The 6055-nt window shown below is 37.5% G+C and overlaps 1 long non-coding RNA gene across 2 annotated transcripts; it reads left to right on the forward strand.

The window, feature by feature from the left end:
* Window positions 1-820: 820 nt before the first annotated feature.
* On the forward strand, window positions 821-4648 carry LOC134324200 (uncharacterized). 2 transcript variants are annotated; one of them, XR_010014158.1, is made up of 6 exons: window positions 821-1403; window positions 1719-1822; window positions 1994-2085; window positions 2175-2363; window positions 3321-3464; window positions 4461-4648. It is a non-coding gene; the product is annotated as an uncharacterized LOC134324200 (long non-coding RNA). The 2 variants fall into 2 exon arrangements; XR_010014157.1 differs by lacking the exon at window positions 821-1403 and having other exon boundaries at window positions 1444-1822.
* The last annotated feature ends 1407 nt before the right edge of the window (window positions 4649-6055 follow it).

The raw sequence follows: 6055 nt of genomic DNA on the forward strand, positions 1-6055 counted from the left end.
GAACTTACTGATACTGAGAAAATAAAAGCACATTTTAAGCACACGTACAGTACTCTGAACAAGTTTTCACACCCCTAAAGCCTTTATATTCAAGGTTGCAATTTCTGCTTATTTGAGTCTGGAAAACACTAAAAAACATATTTAAATGTATTTATTTATACACCTACACCACATTATTAAGATATTATACAGCAAAACAATTGCAGTATTATAAAATGGGATAGATGATTGGGACATTTTATCAATGTGGAAGCAATGTACTTGTTTAATTGAGGTAGAACTGGAGTAAACTTAAATATTTGTATTAACAATCACTCACCAGCTTTAATTTCAGAGCTTGGACAGCAAAAGGAATAAAGCAATTTGATCAGTTTGTGCAAAACAGTTAGAGACTACTTGCTGTAGGAGCCAAAAGTGGCTCAACCAAGTACTACACAAGGGATGAGTACTTATAAATAACTGACATATGCATTTCTTTAACAATTCTTTAAAAATATTGTTTTAACAAAGTGTCTGATTCACAAATTAAAGCTATTACTTCAATTAGAAATCCCAGATAGTAACATTCATTTATGTTTCAAAACACTTCATACATAAAGAGCTGATTATTTTGTGCAACCAGGTGATCAAAAATACACTATCTGGACAAAAAGTATTGGAACACCCCTTTTAACTATTGAATTCATGGCAACTATATGCTTACAACTTTGGTTAGGTGTCCAAATACTTTTGGCTATATAGTATAACTTGGCTATTATGCAACGCAGATTTACACTTCACAAAGCTACTTGTCCACTTCTCAACCTTCCATTTAAATGCTTCATTGATCCATGTTTGCAGGTACTCGATGTTTTTTCTTAATCCAAGCACATACAGTATTCATTATATTAAAACAATTAATGTATGAAAAGAGAAAACAATGTCTTACCAATGCAAAGTTTGCAGGTATATGTGCACAAACCAGCTGTTAGTGTATCTCTAACAAAACTAATCCACCCTCTTCCTCTTTCAGTGTACAGGACTTGCTGATGTTGCTAAGATACAGAAAAATGAGCTTGCTTTCCAAGTTTGAAACTTGGGACAGAGGCGACTGCCTTAGGGGTCGTGTTTAAGTAGAAATACAACATGATAATTAACTATTAATTAGTGTTACCAACTGCTTTATTCTGGTCAGGGTTGCAGTGGGTCTGGTGCCACCTGGAATCACCAGGTTCAAGGCAAGAATACACCCTTGAAAGGGTGCCAGTTCATCACATGGCACCAGTTTATCACGAGGCATCACTCACACAGCAACCAGTCCTGGTACTTGAACAGTTGAAGATCAGTTTGAGTATCAAACCTAAGTTCCCAGGATTCGAATTCTATACTGCACCAACACACCAACTGCTAATTATTGAATAAAGGTAAAACATCCAGTTCTGCTTTAATAGGTTCATCCTACTTGGACATAGATTATTTACATATTCTTACATGTTCATTTAATTGTTTTTTTTTAATGATTGAAAACCATCCAGGCCCTAATGAAGTAAAGCCTTATATCATATCGCTCCCTCCACCATGCTTCACTGTTGGGATGATGGTGTGCAGTGCATGATCCAGTAGGGGTTCCTTTCCATGGGGTATAGTTAGCAATTCCCGACAGTGTGCACCTATATGGCAAGTGTACCTAATAAAAAATATTTAACAAATTGTTACTTTTGGTTGTGTATGAAATACAGCAAAGAGAGTGGCATGAGAACAGGGACAGAAGTATTACAGCACATTAATGCAAATATTCATGGGGATGAGGACAAAGATATTCCCATGGTAACAGAGAATAGAGGTGAGTTTTATCATATCCCTCTTATGATGGTAATTATGAATACAGTCATGGCCAAAAGTTTTAGTTATTAATATTAGTCAAAGTCAGATTTAAAAAGCTTATTTTAAAGCATTTAAAGAAATAAATGTGAATGGTTAATTATCTTCTATGTGTTTTGCATTGTTCCCACAGCACTACAGAGACAACCTCTGAACCCACTAGAACCTTGACCAGAATGAAGTGGTTACTAAAGATGATGATAAATGAATGAATCATCTTTTGAGGTGTTTGAGTTGTTTTTCAGCACCTGCTGTTTTAAGGTTTAATGTAACAGTATAGAACTTTATGACATCAGCTGATTCTGTTCTTACAGTCAATAGGAAGCATGTTCCTCTGTCCACATCTCACTCAGCTAATGAGAAGGTGACTTGCGTTTGCTTGCTGGTGGGGAGTTCAGGAGCCGACTGCGCCTCTGTTAGTCATGGCTTGTTTGAACGCTGCAAGGCTAGACAGCCTAAAACTTGAAAGAGCTGATGAAATTTGGCAGAGTGTAATGACCAAGGTAGGGCCGAATATAAACCAATCAAATCCACTCACTCACACGTAAAAACCACATCCAGCAGCTTTTTAATTTCTAGTAAGCATTACATTCAAAGCTAAATGTCAGAAGAGCAAACTAAATCCAACAGGTATGAACAATCCAGCAGCTCATGCACCATTTGAAAGAGCTTATCTTTTTTATAAGATTCATTTGACAGTTCTTATTTAATAAAGTCAATTAGCCACAGTAGTGTGAATGTAGGGTCTGTCAGTGGCTTGCTTTAATTGCAAATGAGGTCAGAAATTTACAAACAGCAGCTTTTAATTTCTCATTAGTGGTTATAATTAGGACTTCTCTGTGCTCATAATAATAGGCCTAGTTTGACCACACCTTTTAAAAAGTACATTTACAAACTTAGGACACAAAGAAAATAACTTTGATCTTATGCTAAATTTGTCCAGATAGTTAAAAATCACCAAGAGAGTTTTACGCCATCATATTCTTAAAGGTTGCCACAGAACACAAAGCCCTGCTTGTGAACATCTAAGCCTATAGCAATGTGAAGCTTGCTTTGACAATTCAGACAGATTTCCTGTCAACATCAAATGACAGATTTGATTTTCTTCTCGACTTTGGCCAAAGATTACTGTTCTGTTAGTTTGTATTAGGTGCACTCAAACTAGTTGTAATTATATGGGCACAGAAAAGCCAGAAGTTTATTAAAAGTTAGAAAATTTTTATTATTATTATTACTATAATTATTATTAAATTCTGTCAAGTCGATATGGTCAACCATATCACTCCTGGTGACCATTTGGATAGTGCTTCTTTAGAACATCTTGCCCTCTGTTTGGGTCCTCAGACTTCTTAATAAAAATAGCCTGCAGATATTAGAAGGTGAGTGTTGGACCAAACTGCACCTGGAGCCCGACACACCACTGGCTTTTTCCTGCCTCAGGCTTTCTGTCTTGCCCGCAGGCCAGGTGAAGGTGGACTACAGCCTGGAAGCTGGCTGCTCGTACATATCCTCTCGATGGGCCCGCTATGAATCCCCTGAATACAATAGTCTGATAACAGTCAGAACATCTGAGCCCAGAAGAATGAGTTTGCTCTCGCAGTTTGGTAAGTCAGATTTGGATAAAAGATTTATTATCTATTGAAGGGAACAGTTAGAAGAGTAAGGAGTTCATTAATGGAAAGATATTGTTGTGCTTGTTAGTAGTGCTTAGCAGAATGTTTTTATTCCTTGAAAAGTGATTTATTGATTTTTTTTAAATAAACAGCAGGGCTGGATGGTGGCACAGCAGGGAGAGTGAGCGCTACACAGTTTCAGGGACATGAGCATCCAAAAACTTTTAAAAAAATGGCTCTCAACTACAAATTCCTACTAAAAATGACTAAAAACACCCTTCTTTTAATAAGATTGCTAGAGTACTTCAGATCAATCGACAAACAGATACAGTACTTGTTTCCATGTATGACATGGACTGTAAACACGCTAATGAGATTTTGGTGCATGGACACACCAGTCAAAGTATTTCTGTTTTCCCATTTGGTACACTGAATTTGAGGAGGTCGTAAATTATGCAACTCATACTTTTTGGTAGATCAAACTCAGCTCGAACCTCAGCTCTGAAGAAGGGCTTGGGTGTTCTAGAACACCTCACAGAAAACATGTCCATATGTGCAAAAGAATACTTTAAACCAGTTAAGTGTGAGAACAGGCAAGTGTGAGATGCTCTATGATAGACTGGTACCCTTAGGTTACAATGTGCATCAGGCGTTACCTTTGAAAATGCTGATCCAAGGGTAAAAGTTCACAAAGTACTGCTGGTTCAAACGGTACTGGCTTCTCATCAATGCATTGTTTAACTATACTTTTCCCACAAAACAGAACACGATTTTACTTCTCATCTAAATTAAATATGGGCATTTTAATTTGTCTATAGGAAATTTGGTTCATGCTTACTAAACCGGTTTGGATACAACGCACACTTCGTTAGATTATACTATTAGAGAAGTACTAAACAGGAGTTTCTGGACTGGGGTGGTGGTGGTGTTGGATAGGCTACATTAGTTTGTCCATCTTCATACCTGCTTTCTCTGCACTTTTACCAGGATTTTCACTCACACACCACCCAGTGATGTCTGCGTTGAGCTCAGCGCTGAACTTGTCTCGCAGTCACAAGGTGCAGCATTCTTCACTCTGCTACCACTGATCGATGAGGACGGCTGAGTGGATGCTCTGAACACAGGAGTCAAGATTGAGCAATGAAAAATAAATAATAATAAAAAAAAGTTAATTACGTGGACAAATAAGTGATTAATAACCTTTGGCACATGACACAAGTGTCTACTTTTGTGGTGTAGACACATTACATTTACGGCATTTAGCAGACGCCTTTTATCCAAAGCGACTTACATTACAGTTACAGTATACAGTCTGAGCACTTGAGGGTTAAGGGCCTTGCTCAAGGGCCCAACAGTGGCAAACTGGCAGTGGTGAGGCTTGAACCAGCGACCTTCTAATTACTAGTCCAGTACCTTAACCACTAGGCTACGACTTGCCCTACATTATTAGTATAATATAATAATTATATATAATAATATAACATAACAACATAACATAAAAAGCACCTCTGGGGATTCGAACCCTGGATCTGTGTCATGATAATTTCATCGGACAGAGAAATTGAGGGGATCACTTGTGTTCCACAGCACTGCATGCAGCCCAAAAACAACTGTTAGAAAGAAACTGGACTAATGACCTCACTGTGTCAGTAACAAGAGGAACAGAACTCAAATCTCAACTGATTGCATACACTAGGAGGGGCAAGTACCATGAGTCCTTACCATGTTTGATTTAGTATCATATCATTAGTTTTGTCTGGTTGTTGTTTTAACACACTTCAATAAAGACCAAGAAATCATAGATATTTGTAGGTAAAACATTTATAAATTAATAAAAACATTCCCTTTTAGTGTTTTACAGATTTAACCATTGATTTTCCCCCAGTGAGATCACACTGTACATTTTCAGATTTTAAATATAAAAAAATATTTTAGTGAACATTCATTATTTGACAGTTTCCATACAGTCCTTTTCCATTATTGAAGAAAGAATGGGTGAGGTCACTTCTCCGGGTTTTAGACATTACTGTACGCACATGAATTGCTGAACCATTTCAGTCTAAGCCAACTTACAGGAGCAGGTTTGCATAGATAATGAGCCACAAACATCAACTCAACATCAGTTCTCCAATCAAGAAAAAAAAATCTACAAATAAAAAAAAAAAGGTCCTATAATGCACACATACATGTATGGACAAACTCTTGTCTTGCAGTAAGCAAAATAAAAAGTGTATGTAAAAGTCCATAAATATATGGACGGAATCTTTTAGCCATCTAAAGCATGTGTACTGTATTCGCCACTGCTGAGAATGACCCATTCAATCCACTCTCATTCATTGTGGGTTCTTACCTTGCAGCAACATGCCAACAATGACTGGCACAGTTGCTTCTGGCACTTTTTCTGTGACCATGCATTTACACCAGCTGTGACAAGGTGAAAATGAGTACCCAAAAATGATCCATTTATTAAGAAAAAGCTGGCAACATAGTGTGACAGGGGGCGGGCAAAGTGACTGTTGGCAACACTGAGTGGGCAGCATCAGGGGCACAACAAATTGAGCAAGGTTTAAGAATTTAGGAGA

Source organism: Trichomycterus rosablanca, chromosome 12, assembly GCF_030014385.1.
Source record: "Trichomycterus rosablanca isolate fTriRos1 chromosome 12, fTriRos1.hap1, whole genome shotgun sequence".
In the NCBI taxonomy this organism is placed as follows: Eukaryota; Metazoa; Chordata; class Actinopteri; order Siluriformes; family Trichomycteridae; genus Trichomycterus; species Trichomycterus rosablanca.